The 23,950-nt window shown below is 40.6% G+C and overlaps 1 long non-coding RNA gene across 1 annotated transcript; it reads left to right on the top strand.

Annotated features, from left to right (window-relative positions):
• Window positions 1-725: 725 nt before the first annotated feature.
• LOC138918217 (uncharacterized) lies at window positions 726-8,433 on the top strand. Its single transcript, XR_011427258.1, has 2 exons — window positions 726-1,664; window positions 7,214-8,433. It is a non-coding gene; the product is annotated as an uncharacterized lncRNA (long non-coding RNA).
• The last annotated feature ends 15,517 nt before the right edge of the window (window positions 8,434-23,950 follow it).

Genomic DNA, 23,950 nt, shown 5'->3' on the forward strand with positions numbered 1-23,950 from the left:
TGCCCAGCGGTGCCATGTCCGCACCCAGGATCCGAACCGGCGAACCCCGGGCCACTGAAGCAGAGCGTGTGCATTTAACTGCTGCGCCACTGGGCCGGCCCCTACACCCTCTCTTATTCTAACTTGGAAGCAGTTGTTTTGAAAAGTCAAAAATAAAGTAGAGACCAGTCAAACTGGAAATTATCATCCAAACCAGGATTACTTGAGATTGCACTTCCCTTTAGTGAATTTCCCATTTGTTACGGTTTATACACGGGAGCCGGGCATTGAGATCCCTGAGTGCATAGTCTGAGAGTTACCACATCTTTGAGGATTGTTTCTCTTTATTGCCCATATAAGCCTGTGACACCAGCTGAGTTGCTGACTTCTTCGTACCCTAATATGTGGCTAACAGTCTCCTACCTCTTCAGCTTTATTCCTGCATTCCCACAACGTCTAATGCTTTTCCTTCTATCTCTGCATCTACAATTCTTTTCATCCTACAAAGGTCAGTTCAGATATTTTCCTTAATTCCCTCCATTCACCCCTCCCTGAGAAGTGTTTGTGATATGGACATGCGTTCTCCGTGGGAGGAATATTGTCCTCAAGGGAGTAATGGTTGGTTCAGAGTTGGGAGGGAATATAAAACAATCTTACCCTTTTTATGTGTAAAGTACAGATATGCATACAGTGCATAGACAGATGTTTGGTATATCTGTCCATTAAAATTTTATGGGAGGACAATTAGGAAAGAATTTCAAAAAAGGCTCTTAGACAGACAGTTATGAAACCACTTGAGAAACACCGATATAGACTACTCTTTGAGTATTCATTGTTTCCAACACTAGCATTCATCTCTCTAGCAGCTGTGCCCTCCTAGAGTCTTGAGATAAGTAAAACAAGAGAAGCAGATAAAAGGTAATATTGACCACATCGTTGGAATCAGGCAGTGTCACATCACACCATCTTCCCATCATCATGGTAGAAAGAAATGTTTTTGGTGTTATCCTGCACAGAAGTTTGTCTGCCCTTTTGTGCTTTTTAATTTACAAAACCATCAGTGAGTTTATCATTGTGTTTGAAGATTCCAAGTTACCAAATTTTGTGTATATGTGCCTGGATCTATCAGACAAAATGCAAAAATAGAGATGTTCTGTAACAATTGTGGGGAGCAACCAAAGGAGAAACCAGAAATGATAGAAAAATTGTCACGTAAATGTGAAAGCCACGAGGAGAAGTGGGAGAGATCCTGTTTGGCTAGAGAGTCACTTCTAAGCCCACTATCCCCAACCCACCTCCCTAAAAGGCTGGAAAAAATGAAATACTTTCTCAGCTACTCTTTCAGCCAGGGGTGTCCATGTGATAGATCTGATAGAAAGTTGCTGGTAGTAAGGGTAGAAGATTTGGGAAAATTTTTGCTTTCTTACTAAAAGAGACCAGTGTTCTTGTCTCTTTTCCTTTTATTCTGTCTTTGAATGTAAACATAATGTAAGGATCTGGCAGCCACCTTGCAATCATGAGGCGGCAAACCCAAGGACAAAATCCCAGGATGGTACGGATGACAGTGGAAAGAAAGGAAGACTGAATCTCTGGCGACATCATTGAATAGCTAAACCGGTGATAGCAGCTTCCCTCTTGTTCCATGGACTACTACTACACGTCTATTCTACTTAAGCCACTCTGAGGTGAGTTTTCTATTATCTGAATCTAAATGCATCCCTAACTGATATAGGAGATATCACATGATGGAGACATGCAAACATATTTCTACCCCGTCCTCCAGATCTAAGTGACTATTAATCCTCCAGGTTATTTCTGTAAGATCAGACCTCTGCTACCTTAGTATTGATATTTCTTGACAAGGAGCATATCCTTGTTTGTAATTACCATGCGTCTTACATTTCAAAGTAGATCAGAAGCTCTGGAAACTGGAAAGCCGAGTCTTTATGGGGAAGTTTCCAATCATCTCTCCCGCTGATAATGCCTTTGATTGTGTTCTTCCTACTTGGAATCGTGGTGCTCTCAAGCCTTTGAGATAACTGCCCTACCAGCCCTGGTCCAGCCCAGGACGAAAGAGAAACAAACTTTCCTCCCCCACTGCCTCCTCCTCCATGTTCTGTGCTCATCTCTCACTTAAACACCGCCTCAGAGGGACAGTCCAACACAGAACAAAGACAGATATTTGCAATGTCATGCAGAGCAGTTTAATTCCTCCTAATCTCAATTCAGTTCCTGGCTACTGCAATAAGGTTTGCCTTCACATAATCAAAGTCCCATTGAAGGGCTGATTTTCTCATCTCTATAGAAGAGCAACATACTACCACTAATAGGACAACTGCTGGTAGTTTTAAAATAGCTTTTTGTCCCCACTTGTGCAAATAAGTATTTCAAAATTATTGACATTTATCTTCTGTTACTATGCTTTAATCCATATGAAAGTATGCCTTTATTATTAATATAATTTAGTTAATGGGTTCATGGGTAAGAAGATTGCAAAGCCTTTAGGGTCATCTTTTTTGTTGCAAGAAATTTGGAAACTAAAGAAAATAAAAAGGAAGAAAATAAAAATTAATTGTGATACTATTACCTACAGATGACATTTAAGGGGTGAAACTTAGTTTTTATGCATATATATACATGGATTTATATATATAGGAATGGGAAAATTAAACATACATATATATGTGTATTATATATATTATGAACATTTCAATCTGATAACCACATTTTTATTTAATATATGTTGTTTACATTTTCCCATTTCACTAAGTATTCCTTGACAACATCTTCTTAAACGATGGCATAAGATTTCATTATGTAGAAACATAATTTATATAAAAAAGCGCAATGGTTAGACCTTAAATTTTCTCCTATTTTCATCAATATAAATATTGGTATAAGAAATACTCATGTAGTTCAATCTTAGGGCATGCTCTAGGGTCATTGTAAACAAGCTTGCTGGGGTTTCATAGCAAATTGAAATCTGGAATTAATCAAAATAAAGTGTGATTTCAGTCTGTACTCAACCATATCAATAGACTATTACGCTGTCCAAGGTTATGTCTCTCTTTATTGAGCCCATCAATCCAATTCTAGAACACCAGAATGTCAATTTTTCTGTGTTCTTGTGTTTCTGAACTTTCAGAGCCCTTTAAGTAAATCCAGTCTTGGCTCAATAAGGTTTAATGATCATTTAGTACTTAATCAACCAACAGATCATATTGCCAGATGACAAAGTGACTAAGTTTCTGGTGAGATTTCCTGATTTGGTGCATTTAAATGATGGGAGCTTCATTTTCCAGCCAGTTTGATCATCAAGATCGTCAGTGCACAAATAGATGCATTTCTGCGTTAATGTTATTTTATGTCTATTAGGCAGTAATGAGTTTTTTATAATTGGTTTATAACTCATTTCACATTCATCAAGTTATTAATGAGAGAGATAATACTAGATTTGGAAGCAAAACAGTAATAATGTTACATGTAGCAGGCCCAGAGAGGAAAAATCTTGGTTAAATCAATTTTAAGAAATTCTACTTCTCGTTTTATTCAATCTGGGACCCAGAATCATATTTATATTTTTAATCCTTCTTTATAATTATAATAAAAATCTATTGTCATTGCGGGGAAGTTGAAAATGCAGAAAAAATATAAAGCAGAAAATAAAATTAAACCATAATCTCACCTCCCAAGGAGGTAACTGGTAATATAGTACATTTCCTTCATGTCATTTTTCTGTGCCTACTTCAGATTAAAGCATACATGCTACTTTTTAAATTCATCATTGTATTGTAACCACTGCTTCAATTCATTAACAATTTTTTTAAAACAACATTCCCGTGTAATATCCCAGTGAAAAACGTGCCATAACTTAATTTTTCTGTTAAGAGACATTTAGACTTTAATAATATTTCACTACCAAGAGTAATTCTGAGATAAATATCCTTGAACTTCTTTGTCAAAATATCAAACTAATTTCATAGGGTAGATTTCCTAAAGTGGAAGTCCTTGATCAGAAAGTATGAACTTTTATAAGTTTCTTGTAACATATTTCCAAATGACTTTCCAGAAAGTACTTCACACTCCCACCATCAGGACAAGAGATTACCTGTCTCATAATACCCGAGTCAGTATTATTTTTTTAATTTTGACTAATTTAATAAGCAAAACATCTTTATTAGCATTTCTAATAAATAGATTTCCATAGGTTTATTGATGTTTGTGTTTCTTCTGTGAAATATAAATTCATGTCCTTCTGAGAACAAAAAAATTGGCTATAGTAGTCAGGGTTGAGGGGTTCTGAAAAATGCTTGCTTGAGAATCATTAAAATTAACTTTAGTACAAATTATGCATATACTCTGCTATATAAATAACTCCACTACTATTCATTCCAGATGGATTAAAAAATTTAAATTTAAAAAAGAAAACCAAACAGTTCTGAGGGAAATTATAGTTAATTTTTTCAGTAAATCTTGAAAAGGAGAAGGCCCTAGCAATCAACGCTCAAAAACTATGGGTGTCTTCACAATTAGAATACACAACTAGATACTTGGGGGCTCTGGGTAGAAAAAAGAAAAAAAAAAAAGATTGGCAACAGTTGTTAGCTCAGGTACCAATCTTTAGAAAAAAATAGCTAACTATAGGGGCCAGCCTGGTGGTGTAATGGTTAAGTTTATGTGCTCTGCTTCAGTGGCCCAGGGTTCATGGGTTCGGATCCTGGGTGTGGACCACAAACCGTTCATCAAGCCATCCTGTGGTGGCATCCCACATACAAAATAGGTGAAGATTAGCACAGATGTTAGCTCAGGGCCAATCTTCCTCACCCAAAACAAAACAAAAAAACTATAAAGAAATTGTGGGGAAATTGGTTCTGGATGCAAAATTGCACGACAAGAGAAAATACATCCCTGAGGGAGCAGAACATGGTTATCGTTATGATCTTTGCAGAATCCAAATGCAAACCCTCACTTGCCACGGTAGGTCAGGAACTTGCTCCCTTAGCAGCCTCAGAACCACCTCTCCTATAAGGGCTCCCCAGAACCTCCGCTTCTGCTCCATGAAGTTCTCCTGGGCCAGGCTCGTTTATCTTGATGCTCTAGGTGTTTGGTCTCCATTTCCAAAGTTGATGTATGGTTCAAATTAGCTGCTTCAGCCACAGCCGTCTCAACCACATGCTAGAAGCAGAATGGCAGGTGGGGCGAACAAGAAGAGGAGAAAGGGCATGCTAGGGTTGCTCTTAAGGTAGATGCCCCATGAAATTTCCCCATACGTGTTATTGGGCAGACGTTACACACTACGCCACAGTCAGCTAGGAGCTCATCTAGAATTCATGGGTCCTCTCACTTGGGAAGAATGTGAGAGTGGGTATTGGGAAGATAACCAGCAGTCTCTGCTACCCTCCCTGTATATAATAAGCCATGTTTATGTTAGTATCCATGCTTTTACATTTCCTGGTGAGTGGGACTAAGGTATCTTATGATCCTCAAAAAACACCGATATTACACCTAATTCTACCTATGGCAAGTAGAATTATAAACAATAATATTATTTTGCCTAATATTTTAGTTAGTGGAAGAAACTTGAAAATATTATGAACTTTGCTATTTGCATCTCTTCTGCTCCTAGGATTCCAGCAGCAGAAAACGCCTTTGGGTGTTCTAAGTCCAAATTTGCTTCATTGCAGCAGGACCTGGCATAGTAACATGTCCTGCAAAGACATGCAGGACCTTCCAGGTGCCCCTGCAGCAGAGCCATCAGCTCCCTACCATCCCAAGAGGGTTCTTTCTGGCTAAGTTGTGAGAATTGAGATAAATAACTACAAATCTGCTGTTCAATGATTTTTTTTGAAAAAAATCTTTTTGGAGAGTTGGTGGACATTTCACAAATTTTTTCTAAATTCTTGTAAGGTTCCTGGAGCAAATTTCTTGCAAGGCCCCAAGAACAGCTGTTTCACCCATATATTCACAGACTGGTTTGATTATTTATCGCCTTTCCTGATGGTTTAATTTCATCAGCATTGCTTACCATCTTATCAAAACTGGCCATGCTGAGAGCTTACCAAATAACCTAACAAGAACTTGCATTTATATCTCCTCCCATCATTTGTCACCTTGATGGGCTCAGGAAACAGCTCAGACGCTAACAAGGACCCCAAGTCACTGTTGCAATTGTGCATTTGTTCATTCAATCCCTTAGCCAGTTCTTCCCCAGGGAAATTGGACATTTCACAGCCCTGGGCCCTTTGCTTTTATGCGTGGGTCCACATCGGCCTCCAAATGATCAATTAGGGACAATGTGGCTAAAATGAAAATTACCGAATATTTTTTCTCTCTCTTAACGGCTTTTTATAACAACATAGCCTTTTCTCTTTTGAAAAAAAAAATCATCTTGATTGTTTTGTGTATGTGTGTGTGTGTGCTTCCCAGATTCTCCTGTAATAATATTGCATGAAATTATGCAAAACACCACTCTGAAAATACTTCTTGGGATGCTCTCATGAGTGGCATTTTAAGGCCACTGGTCTTGGTGTCTCCTAGATGTTAAGTTGCCTGAAAGACAGCCCAGATGTGGGGGTGTGGGGGTGGTTGGTGCTGAGTGGTGGTGGGAGAACCTTCATCACAGCTTTATGAAAAAAATTTGAGACTTGGACTTTTCAAATAGAGTTTTGAAACATTTATTTTATACCATGATGGTGGCTGTCGTTCATTATTTAATTCCCCTGAGGGAATTTATCAATCTGTTTCCACTTACTAACATTTTGATAGTATTTAGTTTTGTATTTAAATGACACCAATACAAGTACCTGGTCATGGATAAGATTTCTCTCTTTTAAGTGAAGTCCCACTAGGTTATCAATAGCTAATCACTCTCCAAACTCCTCTAGCTTATAGGGGGAATAATTTAAGGAAGGCTCCGATTGCTTTGTGTAGCTTTGCTAACGTAAATGAGCGATGTGTATTGATTTTTCATAGTGTAAAATCTTTTTATTCATTTTGTGCAAGAAAATCTGTTAAAGAATTATTAATGTCACGATAATTGCTTTAAGATCAATGCCCTAATTAAAACAGTAAATTCTTTATTACATCTTTATTTTAATTAGATGTACAGAAAGACAATAATTTTTATAAGAAACCCAGTGTAAAATAAAATTACCTCATTTAGAATTGCTTCCAAAAGTCTGTAGTGGTGCTACGAAGAAAGGCTGTTAACTCTTTTTTTTTTTTTTTGAGGAAGATTAGCCCTGAGCTGACATCTGCTGCCAATTCTCCTCTTTTTGCTGAGGAAGACTGATCCTGAGCTAACATCCGTGCCCATTTTCCTCTACTTTATATGTGGGACAGCTGCCACAGCATGGCTTGATGAATGATGCGTAGGTCCAAGCCCAGGATCCAAACCGGCCAACCCCGGGACACTGAAGTGGAACGTGCACGCTTAACCGCTGTGCCACCAGGCCAGCCCCAAGAACTTCTTGAAGTAAAACCAGAGTGACTCCACTTCCATCAAAATTAAGATGCCATCTTGACTGAAATGAACAATCTTTTTTTGTGTGTGTGAGGAAGATTGGCCCAGAGCTAACATCTGTTGCCAATCTTCCTCTTTTTGCTTGAGGAAGACTGTCACTGACCTAACATCTATGCCAATCTTCCTCTATTTTATGTGGGATGCTGCCACAACATGGCCTGATGAGTGGTGCTAGGTCTGTTCCCCAGGATCCAAACCTGTGAACCCCATGCCGCCAATGTGGAGCATGTGAAGTTAACCATTACGCCACTGGGCTGGCCCCTGAAATGAACACTCTTAAATAAACTACTTTACACTTGTAATGAAGTACAATTCATCTATACCAATAAGTTTCTGTTTCTACTTTTGAATTTAATTTCTGTTTCTTAAAAGTAAGGATATTTTAAAAAATTTGCAAAGCTCAGTTAAAGACAGAGGAAAATGAGTTTATTGTCATGGAAATTACCTTATATCAACTGGAGTCGATTTGTTTTTGCAGTTGTTCTTTGCTCTGCTTCTTCAATTTGCAAGACGATGTTTTTTAATGATTTGTCCTGAGCTGTGTTTATAGAAAAACCACAGCCGAAATCAATAACTGACTTCCATTGCTCATGTCATTTTTTTCTACTTGCCTTTCTGTCTTTCATTTGCACGTGTGATTAACTGGGACAATGCTCCCTTGTGGATGATGATCCCTGACTTGAAGCGTGGTGTTTGAGTTAACATTTGAGTGTGGATCTTGGCTGAGCACTGTGTTGGGATCTTTCACGATTGTTAATCCTTCTAACAACCAAAACTGGGAAAGTTATGACTTCCATTTTATAGAGAGAGGAACTGAAAGTTGAGAGGTGCGACCATTTTGAGTATTTAAACCAGGGGTCAGAAAACTATAGTCTGTGGGCCATATCCAGCTTGCCACCAGATTTTTATCAATAAAGTTTTATTGGAACATAGACACACTTGTTTGTTTAGGTGTCGTCTATGAGTGCTTTCTCGTTATAATGACAGAGTTGAGTAGTATGGAGAGAGAGACTGTCTGACTTGGCAAATGTAAAGGATTTACTATCTAGTCCTGAAGGGAAAGAGTTTGCAGATCCCTGGTCTAAAACAAGAAACCCAGAACTGCTGACACAATTGCACCTCCTTCCATTCATCCGATCCCGTTGTGTAACACATTGTGTTTAAAATTATACAGCCCCTTTTTCCAGCACACTCTTCAGACTTAGACATCTATTTCTTTCTTCCTTCTTTTATTTGGACACTCAATATAGGGGCCTTTTTCCTATGAGTGACATCTCATCTCTTTTCTGAATAGGCTGAAATAACATCTCTCTAGCCTATTTCTTTCTTAGCTGTCATTATTTATTTAACTCTAATCATGTTATTTAACACAGCATAGCATTTTGGACCTCAGCTAGTAAGAGGGTTGTTATAGCAAAGTATTACCTCATGTTGCTCTTCTTATAACCTGAATTTCTTCCTTAAGTTTTCCCACAGGACAATGGTTATCTGACTGCTGGGGAAAGTCACAGGTGGTTGCAGTTTAGAAAAGCCAGCAACTATCACATAACAAAAATCAGAGCAAAGGAGCATCACGTCCAGTCAGGAGTCCTCTACTTTCTTTTATGAACAGAAAAGGGAGAGCAGTGGGATAGGGAGGGATCTCCCCACCCTAAGAAATGTTAGTCAAGGGAGCCTGTAACACCAGATAGATGCCCTTTTCTCACAGACACTGCGTGTTATGCAGGGAAAGCTGCCCAGCTCCGGACTTCCCTCAGCAAGCTCAGTTAGGTAGACTAATTTGTTAGGTCTCCAAAAGAGGGGGCCCAGCCAGCCCTACGTGCATAGACTCTGAGGGGATTTGTACACGAAAAGAGAAAGGCCAGAGGAGTTCTAATTAGTCAAAAAGTGACCACAGGTAGTGAAAATTGGAAACAGTTTATGTTCAAGAATGGTTAAAAATAGAATATTCATGGGGCTGGCCCCGTGGCCGAGTGGTTAAGTTCGCGCACTCCGCTGCAGGCGGCCCAGTGTTTCGTTGGTTCGAATCCTGGGCACCGACATGGCACTGTTCATCAAACCATGCTGAGGCAGCGTCCCACATACCACAACTAGAAGGACCCACAACAAAGAATATACAACTATGTACCAGGGGGCTTTGGGGAGAAAAAGGAAAAAATAAAATCTTTAAAAAAAAAAAAGACAATAAAAAATAGAATATTCATACCGTGGAATACTACGCAAAATTAATGATATTGTAGAAGGAAATGCAATGACAAGGGGATATAACAGGTTCTTAAATGTACATATTTAATTTTGCTTAAGATCTACAGTAAATATATATAGAAGAAAAGCATTGGAAGATATATACCACGATATTAAAGTGGTTATCTTTGGGTGATGGAGTTATGAGTGATGGTTTAGCCTCCTACACACCTAGGCTCTATGGTACTAATCTTATGGCACCAGTGTCTTATATGCGGTTCATTGTTGACCAAAACATCACTATGTGGTGCATGACTGTTCTGTTACTAGTCACTGAATTACTCACCTTGAAGGCCCCCAGAGCTCCCCAAACTGTCAACAGACTACGTTCTTTCTTGTTTGCAAGACTTAGCTGAGGCTATTCCCTCAGTCAGCACAGTCTACTTACTTACCCTTGTCTTCTTGGGCGAGCTAAAAAGTTGCCTCTTCCCCATATTGCCCCTAACCCCTATCCCCACTTCCCACTTCCCACCAATCAGTGCTCCCTTCCTCGTCCCAAAACATTTCCGTAACCATTTTTGGGTTGGACTATATTTATTTGTTTTTCTTTCTTTCTTACCGACCACATTGAGGGCGAGACCAGATTTAAATCATCTTCATATTTCCGCCACTTAGAGTAAGTCTTTGAATGGCCTATAATAACCAAATAGCTCTGCTCAGCAAAATTAGATTTCCATTGGCCTTCCAGCCCAGTTCTTCGATATGTTCCACTCTCTTTCTCTCCTGTTGAAGCTCTTGGAACTGACCCAGGTGAATGGCTGGAAGTGGAAGGAGTGACGGGCCAAGAGCTCTGCTAGAGCCTATTTGCCTAAACTGTCACATTTTATCAATTTTTAAAGTAATATCTTGGTGCAGCGTTTGTTAAGACTAAAATGAAAGGTTGCTAGAGAAAACAACAGGAATCATGCAATTAAACATTAGCCTTTGTCCATCAGACTCATAGGGAAGGTAATCAAACGACGGTGCCCTTTCGTTAGATGTCAACCTCCACAAAATGTACCATTGGCCATGCCCCACCCACCATGCTCCCTCTCACGCCCCCTGGCCTTGTTTTGAGGGGCTTTCCCCCTCCCTTACATGGGTGAGCCCTCTCAAAATTTACTCAGCCTGGACACTGTTATCTACTTTCCTCTCTGCTAATCTGACAAGCCTGTACAATTTCCAATTTGAAGCTTTTGTTGACATGTTCTTTGTGACCTAGTAGAAAGTATAGTCTCTCTAGGGAATACATTTTAATGCATAGTTCTAAAACCGAAATTATCTATTATTTCTCAGTTTTTCTATATCCTTACTTTTTGGTCTGCTTGCTCTGCTAACAATTGAACAAAATGTGTTAAGACCTCTGCTAAGGAAAGTTTATGGTACATGAAGTATTTAAGCTAGACAAGGCTTTTATTCAAGGAGGAGTTAGAGGAAAAGGGTGAGCTGGGCCCCTTTGTGCACCTCATTCATCCTACAACACACAATCTCCTCACATGTGTGAGGGGTTCAGTAAGATATGGTGGATGAAGAGAGAGAAGGTTGGGAGAGGAAAGAAGGTCTTGATGAAGAAAGTCAATATTGATCTGTGTATGGAACACCTGCTATCCTCAGGCTTTTCAAAGGAAGACTAACATCTTATCCCTAATCAGTGCTAAAAAGAAAAATAGTGATCTATAGACTGCTAATCAGCCAGGCTGATGCCGTATTAAACTGTTGTGATTTTCTGCTGTCTGATGAGGCAGGGCTCTCTGCTGGATTTGTTTTCTATCCTCTACTAGACACCAACCACAAAACATTCCTGGGTGTTGCATCTCAAACTGAAGTGAAATCAGAAATAAAGCCTAATATAAAATGGCAACCATCTTGAGAGGCAAAACATACTCTTTCTTTTTCCATAAGTTCTGTTGGTTTAATTTGCATGAGTATTTTGGGAGGACAGGCAGGGGTACTCTCATCACAGAGAGCAGGAGATGACATTTCCCTGGTGGGTCCCTCCTCTTTACTGTGAGGAAGAGGAGGAGGAAGATTTATAAGTTTGTAATCTCCAGCAAACAATATCCTTCTTGAGGCGTGAAAACTTTTTTATAACCTTCAGTTTCTTTGGAACCTCAATTCAATGTAATTTTTACAGGCAGTTAAATTAGGGAGAATGATAGTAATAATAAACACTTTAAAGTGTTTGCCATATGCCAGCCCTGCTTGAGGTATTTTACATGTGTCAACATATTTACAAATCACTGCTATTAGTACAGTTTTACTTATGAGGAGACTGAGGCATGGAAAGATTTGTCCAAGGTTAAACAGTTTGTAAGTGTTGGAATCAGGATTCGAACCCGGGCAGTTTGCAGTTGACCATTAGGTTATCCTGTTTCGTAAATGACTGGTAAGTGTTTTTTTTGTCTATATGGTCTGCAGGCAAAAGTCAATTCAAGAGACAGTTATTGGGATTCAGTCATGTCTAGGACACTGGGCTAAATGCTGTGGCTTAATTTTTTTCCTAGGAAGAAATAAATCCATCCCTTATTTTAAATTGCTTAGAGCTGAGTAGAGAGATTAAAACGAGTTTACAAAGTATAAACTACAACGCAGAAAGAAATTCTCGGTAGAAGAATACGCAGAACACTGTGGCAGTAAGGCAGAACCAAATGCAATGGTCTCGTAAAATTCAGTGACTTTGTTCTGTCTTTCCTTATAAGTTACAGATCCTGTCTGTTGGGTTTTCCAATGTCCAGTATAAAGAAACAAGGACTTGATTGTCAGTTGTCATGCCACAGAGCTTGGCTTAATTCATCTGAAGAGCATAACTCTTAATCCCAAGGCTTGTGTTGACTCTAAGGTTTGTGAAACACGGTTTACTACTTGCATGAAGTCAGAAGACAAGGCGAATGTGGAAGATGGTGATAGCTCGTAAATTGCACCTTATTTGTTTACGTAAGGTAAATGATGTGTCTAGTTCTTTTCCTTAACATTATTATTTCTCTTTCTCTCTGCCTTGCTCTGAGTCTTTGATTTCCCAGAATATAAGGCTGTAATGTACTTTCTGGTGTTTGAGATACAGGCACAGTTTGTCTTTCCTCTGCAGGGCCTTGATATTTCTGACGCTCTCCAAACTTTAACACCATGCAAAGCATTGTGACATAACGCATGTCAAGCACTCATCACGATGTCCATCATAGAGGAAGGGCTCAATTATTATTTGCTATTATTGCTGCTGTTTTTTTTTTTTTTTGCCCTTTCTCTCAGGCTCCAAACCTAAGAAGCCATTTCTACCACACCCTCCTGAGTTGAATCAAGTGACAAAGGTGAGAAAGCGTGTCTGTCAAAGAAAATAGTATAACACAGATTTGGGAAATTATAGGTCATTTGGGGCAAGTCTAAATTGTTAAGTTTGGTTGAAATATAGAACAAATTGGTGGGCTAATTATGGATATGGACTGATGAAATGAAAGCTGGTGTTTGGCTGTATTTTGTGATTGTTTGACATTTGAGTTGCTTACATCTGGGGAAAAAAAGACAAATCTTTCAAAAACAATATGAGAAGTGTGGTTCTTTAATATTATAGGCTTGCTTAGAAGTTAAAAAGCAACAAGAAATGAAATCATATCTGAATTTTGAATCTACTTTGCCTGTGTATCTTGTTTCAGACTCACATTTACCCAGTGACTTAGCTTGCCTCTCACTAATAAGTTATTCAAGTCAATTTAAATATGAATTTAGGTAAAACATAACCAGATGCATCTGGAGGGGGTTAGATGTCTAACATATTCTACAATTAAATTTAAGCTATCTTTGGATTATCTGGTGTTTTGGATAATTTATCCCTCTGCTCTCAATTATTGCAAACAAAAAACAAAATCAAGATTTGACTTACGAAAGTTCTAAGTTCGTCTTCAAGATGTTCATCCTCCAAAGTACACAAGCAGCATAAATAATTCCAGTGCATGTGTCAATCTCTGTGCAGTATTCTGGGATGCAGGCATTCAATGTGAACTGTGCGGGGATTCTGTTTTCCCTGGCTCAAGGCAAAATATGTTCTTCATAATGTAGACGTGCATAGTTAAATATGACTAGTTGATTACGTGAGTGGAATCTATTTTTTCTTGGTAAAACAAGTTGAAAAATAGGATTTACGGTTCCTTGAAGTTTTCTTTTAATGTCCTAATGTATTTAAAAACAACAACAATGGTAATAATTACCTGTACCAAGAGTAGAATACACTCTAATGTTTATTAATCATGGGGCCGGCCTGGTGGCATAGTGGTTAAATTTGTGCACTCCACTTCAGTGGCCTGGGGTTTGCGAGTTCGGATCCTGGGCACAGACCTATACACCGCTCATCAAGCCACGCTGTGGTGCTGTCCCACATACAAAATAGAGGGAGATTGGCACAGATGTTAACTCAGTGATAATATTCCTCAAGCAAAAAGAGGAAGATTGGCAACAGATGTTAGCTCAGGGCCAATCTTCTTCACCAATCTTCTTCACCAAAAAAAAATGTAGCATGTTTAAGTATTTAAAGACTTTATTAAAATACAACTACCAACCTTGTTTCTTTCAAATATAGCACTTAATGAATCTAAATGATCAAACTTTTGGAAGAACAACACATACTTGTTCACAAGTAAATTCATGATTCACAGCTATATGCAGATTGAGTCTGTCACTATGGAGATAAGCAGAATCTGTCACTATAAATTGTTAATGGTCATTGAAAAACAAAAATATAAGAAACCATCTTCTTTTGGTGGGAAGAGCATATTTATATCAGAAGAAAAGAGTATCCAGATTTCCATGTTCGTAGGTGTAACATGCATTTCTGATCTTCTGTGCTAAGTGTAGCAATATGAGATGAAGATTGTGGAGGGCAGCCATGCACTTCAGGAGTGAGAGCCAGCTCCAACGAATAGACAAGGCGAGGTGCACCTCAGGAGACCCCAGCATGGGATGGCTAGGGACCAGCAGAACAAGGGACATCTCCTTGGAGGCCCGTAAAGAGCCAGGTAGTGCAGGAACCGGAAGCGTAGTAGACGTCCTTCCCCCGTTGTTGGGATGGCACCTTAGTCATGCCTGACCTGCAGGAACCTGGGAAGGAGCAGGAATGGAAGAATCTAGAAGCAGTTAGGCTTAAATCCCAAAAAGATAGTTATCCAAATGAGATTGTATTGACGTGAAAGGTGATATTTTAAACTGGAAGTGTTAAGAAATACTATATTTTTTGGAACAACAGAGTGCTTTATATCCTCATTCTACTTTCCAGCGTGTGTGCACTTTGACCTTGTTCCATGAACTGAGTAAAGTAAAGTTCTGGGCACCACAGGAGCAGAGAAGAGGGGTATCAAACCCAGACTGAGGTAGGGAAGGGAGTAGTGAGGTCGGGGAAGTTTTCCCCAAAGAGGAGTTGCTTGAGCATTGTCTCATTGTCAGGAACGTGGGTGATGAATGAGGAAGCCCCAGAACACAGTCGTCCTCACTTTTAATTTAGTGTCCTTTACACTGCGCCATCTGTCTTACTGCCACCTACAGCCAACCTGCTGCCTGCCTGGCACCATCTGAAAGAATGGGTATAAGCAAAGTTGTTCCAGCCAGTAAAGAAAATCTGACCGACTGTAGATTTGATTTTATTACCTGAGAACTGACCAGATTCACACAAATAACAGAGGACTCAGAACTCCAGACAAGAGGGGGGCACACATCACCCATGGAGCCTCGTAGAGCTCTGGAGCTGATGTGGAACCCATTTTGGTGATATGTTATAAACAAGCCAGTGGGGAACTCGGGAAGTGCAAGTAACTGCTTAATCTGCAAAGGCTAGTCCATCTCTTAGGAAAAGAATATAATGGAACAACTGTATGTGAGTAACACCAACCCTCTGATGGTCCCAGGAAGATGCTGAGCCCAGCAGACTCAGCCTCACAAAGCAGAAAGCTTTGTTCCCACATTAGCCGGGGTCTCAGCAGACCTGTGTCCTTGGCTTAGGGTCAGATGATTACATAGTGCTGCTCATAGGGAGCCAGTGGAACAAGAAACCAGAAGGGCAAGAAGGCTTAAAAACACAACCGTCAAACCCTGAGATGCTCTCCAGATGTGCCTTGGCCCTGGGTTTGGGAGCACTTTGTTGAAGAGAAACGTGCAAATCCCAGCAGAGGGGACAGGAGGTTGGGGTGAGGGGATCCAAGGTAGCAGGCACAGCTTGAAATGGGTACTGTTTCCCAGGTTGTCCCACTCTTACTATGCACTGATTGGAATTGATAGCTATTTGCTGGTTCTTGTCCTGATGGGCCTAAAATCTCTCGAGCAGAATCTAGAGATTGTTTTGGGCTCTTGAGGCCATTCCTCCTGGCTTGGGGTCTTGATTACCATTTGGCTTCTGAAACAAGATAGAATAGAGTTCACAGACATTGTCTCCTGGTCCCCACACTGCTGCCCCGTCCACCTTACATACACACAGGGTTCAGTAGCCCCTTCCCTACCACCTCCCTTAGTCAAAATTAAATTCTATTGCACAGTTCCCCTCATTGTTTCAGCATTTTAAAAGTCTTTATGTTCTAACTTATTTTTGTTCATTTGTTCATTGATCTCTTCTTTTATTCATTCATTATCTCAACATACGCCTGTTGAAGCTACTGTACTAGGTCCTTGGGAAACAAAATACACACAGCGCCTGCCCTCATGAATTCACAATCCAGCAGGGAAGACCATGAATTTCAACAAGTCATTACACATACTAGCCTATAAAAAATTCAACACAGTATATTATATTTAATAAGAATACTGGAAAAAATTGCAAATCCTATGAAGAAGAGTGAAGAAGTGTATCAAGAACCTGGAGAAAGATCTAGTCACAGAAATTTACAGGGGAATTCTGGGAATCGATGAATTTTCTTGTCTGGTCAGAACAAAAGCCCAGATAGAAAAGTAAGGCCGCGTCAATATACTAATCCCGTTTCAGGAGTGGAAGCTGTCCTAAGCTTGTATTTCAGAAGTTTCCCTTAATCGTAAAAGAATCCATTCTCTGCTCAAGAATGGCATAGATGGTACCCATGATAGTTTCCTCGGGATATTATTTAGAAATTTCCTTGAGTTACATGTAACAGTGGGTTAAACAAGAGCGATGTTAACGTGGGCAGTGGAGAGTCATCTGGGACCGTTGTTGCAGGTCCATGACATCATTAGTGTCCTAGCATTTTTCCTTTTTCATGCCCCTTCTATTTTAGGATATTCATCCATTCTCAGGGTAATGGTTGTGAAATGATTCCTGGAGATCCAGCCATTGTGTCCAATTTCCAGATGGGATATAGGAAGGGAAGGGGAGAAAGGCATATTTTAAAAGTGTATTTTCCGGAAACTCTACCAGCAACTTCTGCTTATATCTTGGTGGCCAAACACATGATGTAGCCAGCCCCATTTCTGTTCCCAATAAAAATCTGTTAGCAAAGTTTTAGCTGAAGAATGGGTACTGAGTAGACCAGCAGGCTCCATCACCTGCCAGCTGGGACACCCGAACACATTGAAACCTCTGAGGGGAAGGCGAAGGCGTGTGGGAATGGAAGTTAGAAGTCAAGGGAAAGAGCCCGAGGCCTAAGGACTCTCCCCACAGAGACCCGTGTGCCAGACTAGCTTTCAGAAGTTGCTGCTAAGCAGCTTCATTTCATTTTTCTCCTCAAATAGTTGGAGCTTCAAAAACCTTATAGCACATTTTATGTACATGTATATAATGTACATGGATTTTTGTATTAATATCAGTTTCTAGTATCTACTTCATATAAACATTGAAGCCTGTGCACTCCTCTCATAGAGAACAACTGATGTGATATTTTAAAAATAGTGAAACAGGAGCAAACTTGTTGATTGAATTCTGATATTTATTTAATGTATTTTGGGAAATTTTCATTTTAAAAAATGTTTTATTTTTAGAAGCACTTGTTTCAGTTATTAAAGATGGTATCCCACCTGTCCTCTGCCAAAAATATTCTTGATATCTTATTAAAACAAATATTGGCAGTAGGGAAAGCTTACATGTGAAAATGTGGAACTCTTTAAATATAATCCTTTCTCATTTCAAACATAGAACTTGGAAGCCTGTTTAAATGATGCAGTCGATTTTAATGAAACTTGTACAAAATTAACATACAATAGAATAAATCAAACATTGGCATTAACAAGGGGACATCAGTTGGGTTCCCAGCTTGAAACAGCACCCTCAGAGTAGGTATGTCAAGGAGGTGTCATTTTCAAAGGAACTATTTGCAAAGATTGCAAGGTGCTGGAGAGCCACAGATGTAGTCAAGGACCTGGGCTGAGTAGTGGAGGGACAGCTATTGCCTCTCCTAGGCCGGAAGGGGACAAAAGGAGAGGGATGTTAACAGAACCCGGAAGGAGAGAGCGGAGCGTGTAGGGAAAGTTGTCTTGAGGAGCAGTGATCTTAGGTCAAGGGACACACCCAGCTTCAAAGACCCATCTAGTGATCTCAAAGTGGGGAAGCCAAGGAATTAGTACCCTGATCTCCTGCTGGGGCTTCCATTGGCCCATCCAACCAGCAGGCAGGGTGCCGAGGAGCCCCATTACATGGTCCATGCAGGACAGCACTAGGGCGGAGAGTAGGGGACAGAAGGGGACAGAATAGACCTGGAGAGGCAAACAAAACATCTCACGCGACAAGTTAGGGATGTGCCCATCTATAATATGCAATTCTCTACACCTTGAGATGCTAACGCCTCTTCTCCATGAGCGAATATGTAATGTCACGCTCTGTTTGTCAATTTAATAGATCTCCTGGTACCACCAAGAATATTTCAAAGCTACTCTGCTACTTTCCAGAAACTACCTACAAAAGCTAATTAATAGTGCACCCTTGTTAACATACGCAGATTTGGTATTATTAGTCTAATTAAAAGGATTTTAACAGTCTCACCTCCCCCCTTTCCTGATTCCTATGTACTCCAGTCAAAGTAAATTAAATCCATTAATCAAAGTGGTAAAAATGATCTAAGGTACAGGATACAGGCAGAACTGAGAGGAGACTAACAGCCCTCATTATGTTTAATTTTGTTCCCCAGCAAAGGATAATAAATTCAAATTGTAACATCACAATAAAACATTTAATTATTCAAGAGCAGGGCAAGACACAATATAATTAGCTCCCTATGATGTGTCTTCATTTAGGTGGTAATAGTTGCAGCTCAGTAGCCCAGCCCAGGGTCTTAAGCTGAAGATTTAAAGTGAGATCTCAACCACTCTGTCACCTTGGGAAATGTCCCCACCATGTGGAGCTTGCCTTGGGATGTGAGTGGGTGGTGACTTGAAGTTTGGCATTCATTCAGTCATTCTCAATTCAACAGATCTCAGTTGAGTGCCAGCTATATGTTGGGTGAACTTCTGGGTATTGTGGTTCTAACAGTGAATAAGCCGAGTAAGTGCCTCCCCTCACAGAACTTACATGAGGACCAGAACAAAATCCATGCTTCTTATCTTAGCCTTGAAGCTCTCCATGATCTGTCCCCAGCCTTCTTCTCAGACTTCATCTCATGCCACCTTCCTGCTTACTCACTGTGCTCCTGCCACCAGGCCTTTTGCTGTTTCTCAAACATGTCAATCTCATTCCTACGTCATGTGCTATGCATTTGTTCTTCCATTGTCTAGAGCTCTGTTCCTCCCAGATCTCCATGTGACTGGTTCCTTCTCGTGATGAAGTTCCTGATTAAGAGAGCCCTATCCTGACCACCTTTGTCTAAAGAAGCTCCCAAAACCCAGTTACTCTACTTTTTAAATATTCTTCATAGCACTTATCAGTATCCAAAATTAGCTTTCTTGTTTATTTACTTCTTACTGTTTATCTCTTCACTTATTCTCAGTAGAGTATAAACCTCACAGGAGAAAGGACCTTGTCTGTCCTCTTCATCATTTTCCCAGTGTGTATGTAGCCTGGTACATAGTACGTTCTCAATAAATACTTGTGATGATGCCTAATCACATTTTCCAAAGATGGAGACAATAATATCTCCCATCCCACTTGTTCTTCTAAAACCTAGTCACACCCCCATCAAGAGATGGAGACTAATTCCCCACCCCTTCAATCTGAGTGGGTGAGTTTTGCCTGGCACATAGTCAGTAGGATATGGTGGAAGTGACACAGCATAGCTTCAGAGGCTAGCGCATACAAAGTGATACACCTTGCCTTTGGAATCAAAATTAACCCACCTCGAGAGGCCCTGAACCTACATGGAGGGAGTGAGACGCCCATCCAGCCCCAGCCGCTGCAGTCCCACACTCTCCCAGCTCCAACCACCATCTGACTTGAAGCCACATGAGAGACCCTGAGCCAAAAGCACACAGCAGAGCCTTTCCAAAATTTGTGACCCACAGAAACCAGGAGAACGAATAAATTAATTATTGCTGTTTCAAACCATCAAGTTTTGGAGTGACATGTTACACAGCAATGGATAGCCTGGACAGTGACTGACTGGCCGAATGAATGGATGAACTAGCAAACAAATAAAGTACAGCTTATTACTCCTAGTCTGATTCAGAATGGAGAGAAGAACATATTATCAAGATGAAAGATTATGATTGGAGATCTATGTGTCTAAGTAGAAATCAAATATTTCAGCAAAATTCCAATATCAAGTGGCCCCAATATAATACAGATTCAGTTGTACTGTTGATCAATAATATCCCCTCCAGAATAGTATGGCATCTTTTACCACCACATAGAAACTATATGAGATAAACTTTCTTCCCTCTATCGCAAATTAGCACTTTACCATGATACATATTACTATTTATTTATGGCATTCTTTCTTGCTAACTGTGGCTTCACAATCCTTTTCAGACAGCCACAAACAATTGGTTAGAGTAGGTACCAAAGGTATTTGCCATACAGCCTTAAGGAGATCCCAACATCCCAGATGAGCACCGCAGGCTGTCTTCACTCCTCTCCTCCCACCACCCTTTCCTGTGATTCCTGCAGTGACACCAGAACTAGGGACTGCAGGAGAATTTTGAAAGTTGAAAACCTTTGGCTTATCTGTCAAAACGTCTCCAGTTCTATGGGAGTATCTGTTTCCAACCCTGATGAGGGAGGCAGCCTTTGTCTACAGGCTTTGGAACTGCTCACTGGTTGGTAAGCAGACGTGGACATCTCTATTGATCAGAAGCTGCCAGGAATTGTTGGGGTTGTTAAGATGGGGCTAGCATTTTCAAAACCTTTGGCACTTGGTTTGTACTGGGAAACAGTGGATCGGTTCTGCGAGGGTTTCTTTCACTCAGGATTGCCTCGAGTCTGTCTCTCTCACTTGCTCTTTCATCCACATACATATGTCTATTCCTTTCCATAAAAATTGGCATAGTGTCATTATTCACTTCCACTTAAACTTAGGAAATCTAAATTCTTTTAGCCAAAGCCATTTATTTAGCCTCTCAAATACTGCTTTCATCAAGTGATCTGCCCTCGTTTCCTACACCGTTAATGGTCACTCATTCAGAACTCCAATATCTGTGGTCATCTCTTAGATACTTCCATTGTTCCACGTGATATAATTATTTTTGCAATCACTTTAACTCCTCCAATTAAACTGAAACTCCTTGAGGGCAGAAAACATTTCTGACTCATTTTTGCATTCCCTGCAGAGCCAGGTAAAAACACTCTCCTTATAGGCAATTCGGGGGATCCAAAAATATCAGCATTGCTTTGCCACTCACATTTTTTCCAATTCACACCCACATCTCCCTTTGGCAGAAGTCCATTTGTAACCTGAACAGGAGAGTATATTAGAGGAGCGTTCTGTTTAGTGAGCTCTGATTCCTAACTGGGGACATGAGTGAGTGTCTTACCCTCCTCAGGGGTGGTTTGGAAATTCAGGAGAGACGTATTTTGTTTGCAACAAAATTTGGAGGAATTGCAGCTGACATTTAGTGCCTAGTATCCAAGTGTGCTAAACATATTGAAATGTGAGGAACAGTCCTGTTACAAGAAATTGTCCTGCTAACATAGCAGTAATGTCACCAGTGAGAACACGGTTGGACTATTTACTTGGCTGAATTAATAATAGCCCTTATTATTTTCACTTATTTTGTGCCAGACACTAGCTGAAAGGCACCTACCCGTGATTCTCCAAGTTTAAGGTGCATTAGAATCACCTGGAAGATAGATTACCACACAGATGCGGGGCCCCACCCCTAGTCTCTGATTCGGTAGGTCTGGGATGAGGCTGAAATACTGCATTTTGTATAATTTCCTAGGTGAGGCTGATGCTGCTGGTCCAGAGACCACACTCTGAGAGCCATACCCTATACTAATTTAACCCCACAGTTATCCTCTGACTTATGTTCTCCATCCTTCCTATTTTTCAGATGAGAAAAACATTAAAGAGGTTAAGTCCGCCACTTGTCCAGAACCACCCAATTAGGAATTGAACCTAGATGTGATGAGTACTGTTTAATGTAAGAGTGAGTAGAGAAATTCATATTTTGCAGAGGGGTTAAAGTGAAGGCTCTGGACCCAGCCCACTTGGGTTCACTATTTCTTAGCTGTGTGGTCTTGAGAAAATTACTTAAACTCTCTGCGCCTTAGTTTCCTTGATTTGAAACAGTGATGATAACAGTCCTCTCTCATGAGGAGTTGATGAAGATGGAATGAGATAACGATTGAAAAGCTTAGAACATTCTGGTGTGGAAGAATAGAGTGAACAATAGCTCTCATGTAGTTTACATTCCAGTGAAAGAGCCAGATCATAAACCTGTAAAAATATAAGTAAGTAATTCCAAACACTAGAAGTGCTAAGAAGAAATAGAATAGGCGAATGACTGGGAGGTGAGGTGTAAGGATGTTGAGCTCTAAGAGGGCTCTTCCAAAGAGACGACATTTGAACTGAGATGTGACTGACAAGAAGGAGCCAGCCGAGTAAAACTGGAGACTGAGTGTTCCAGGCAGAGGCAAGAGTAGGTGCAAAGGCACGGGGGCAGGAATATCTTATTCTTATTCTAGAAACAGAAAGACAGCCAGAGATATTGGAGTGGAGTGAGGGCAGGGAGTTGGGATAGGGGGTGGCTGCAGGAAGGAGCAGTAGAGTGGAAGGGGGTGGCATCAGAAAGGCTGATAGCAGTTGATCACCACCAACTTTGTAAGACATGAGGACAAGTATGCATTTTATTGCAAAAGCAGTGAAAAGCCATTGGAGGGTTTCAAGCAAGGGAGTGACTTTATTGGACTTGTTTATTTTTCTATTTTTTAAAGATTTTATTTTTTTTCCTTTTTCTCCCCAAAGCCCCCCGGTACATAGTTGTATATTCCTCGTTGTGGGTCCTTCTAGTCGTGGCATGTGGGACGCTGCCTCAGTGTGGTTTGATGAGCAGTGCCATGTCCGCTCCCAGGATTACGAACCAATGAAACACTGGGCCGCCTGCAGTGGAGCGCGTGAACTTAACCACTCCGGCACGGGGCCAGCCCCAGACTTGCTTTTTAACAGATCAGTTTAGAGGATCTATCAAGAACAGATTGTGGTGGGCAAGAATGGAAGCATGCAGACCAGTTATACAGCCACAGTGTAGACCAAGTGGCTTGGACCAGAGAGGTGGCCAGAGAGAAGGGTATGGATGGGTTCAGAGTATCTGGGGCTTGCTGGTAGATAACATATATGGGGGAGCAGAGCAGTGGGTTTAGCAACAGGGTAGATGCAGGACAATCCGCTATGATAAGAATGGCCAAGGTAGAAACATGTTTGGATTTTAAGATGAAAAGTTCTGTTTGGAGTATGGACGATGGATTACAACAGGCCACAAGGACACTCTTGGGGGTCATGGATGGATTCATTATCTTAATTGTGGTGTTGGTTTCACATGTGTATACACAGGCTAAAATTCATCACTAAAGGCTGGCCCCATGGCCAAGTGGTTAAGTTCGCGCACTCCGCTGCAGGCGGCCCAGTGTTTCGTTGGTTCGAATCCTGGGCGCGGACATGGCACTGCTCATCAAACCACGCTGAGGCAGCGTCCCACATGCCACAACTAGAAGGACCCACAACGAAGAATATACAACTATGTACTGGGGGGCTTTGGGGAAAAAAATTAAAAAATCTTAAAAAAAACCCCAAATTCATCATTAAAGCTTGCATGCTTTGAACATGTTCAGTGAGTAGTTACACCTCAAGGAACCTGCATTTTGAAAAAGCTGTGAAGGGGATCACGATATGCCACCCCAAAATATGCTACTTTGGCATAATGATTATT

Source organism: Equus caballus, chromosome 16 (genome assembly GCF_041296265.1).
Source record: "Equus caballus isolate H_3958 breed thoroughbred chromosome 16, TB-T2T, whole genome shotgun sequence".
NCBI lineage: Eukaryota > Metazoa > Chordata > Mammalia > Perissodactyla > Equidae > Equus > Equus caballus.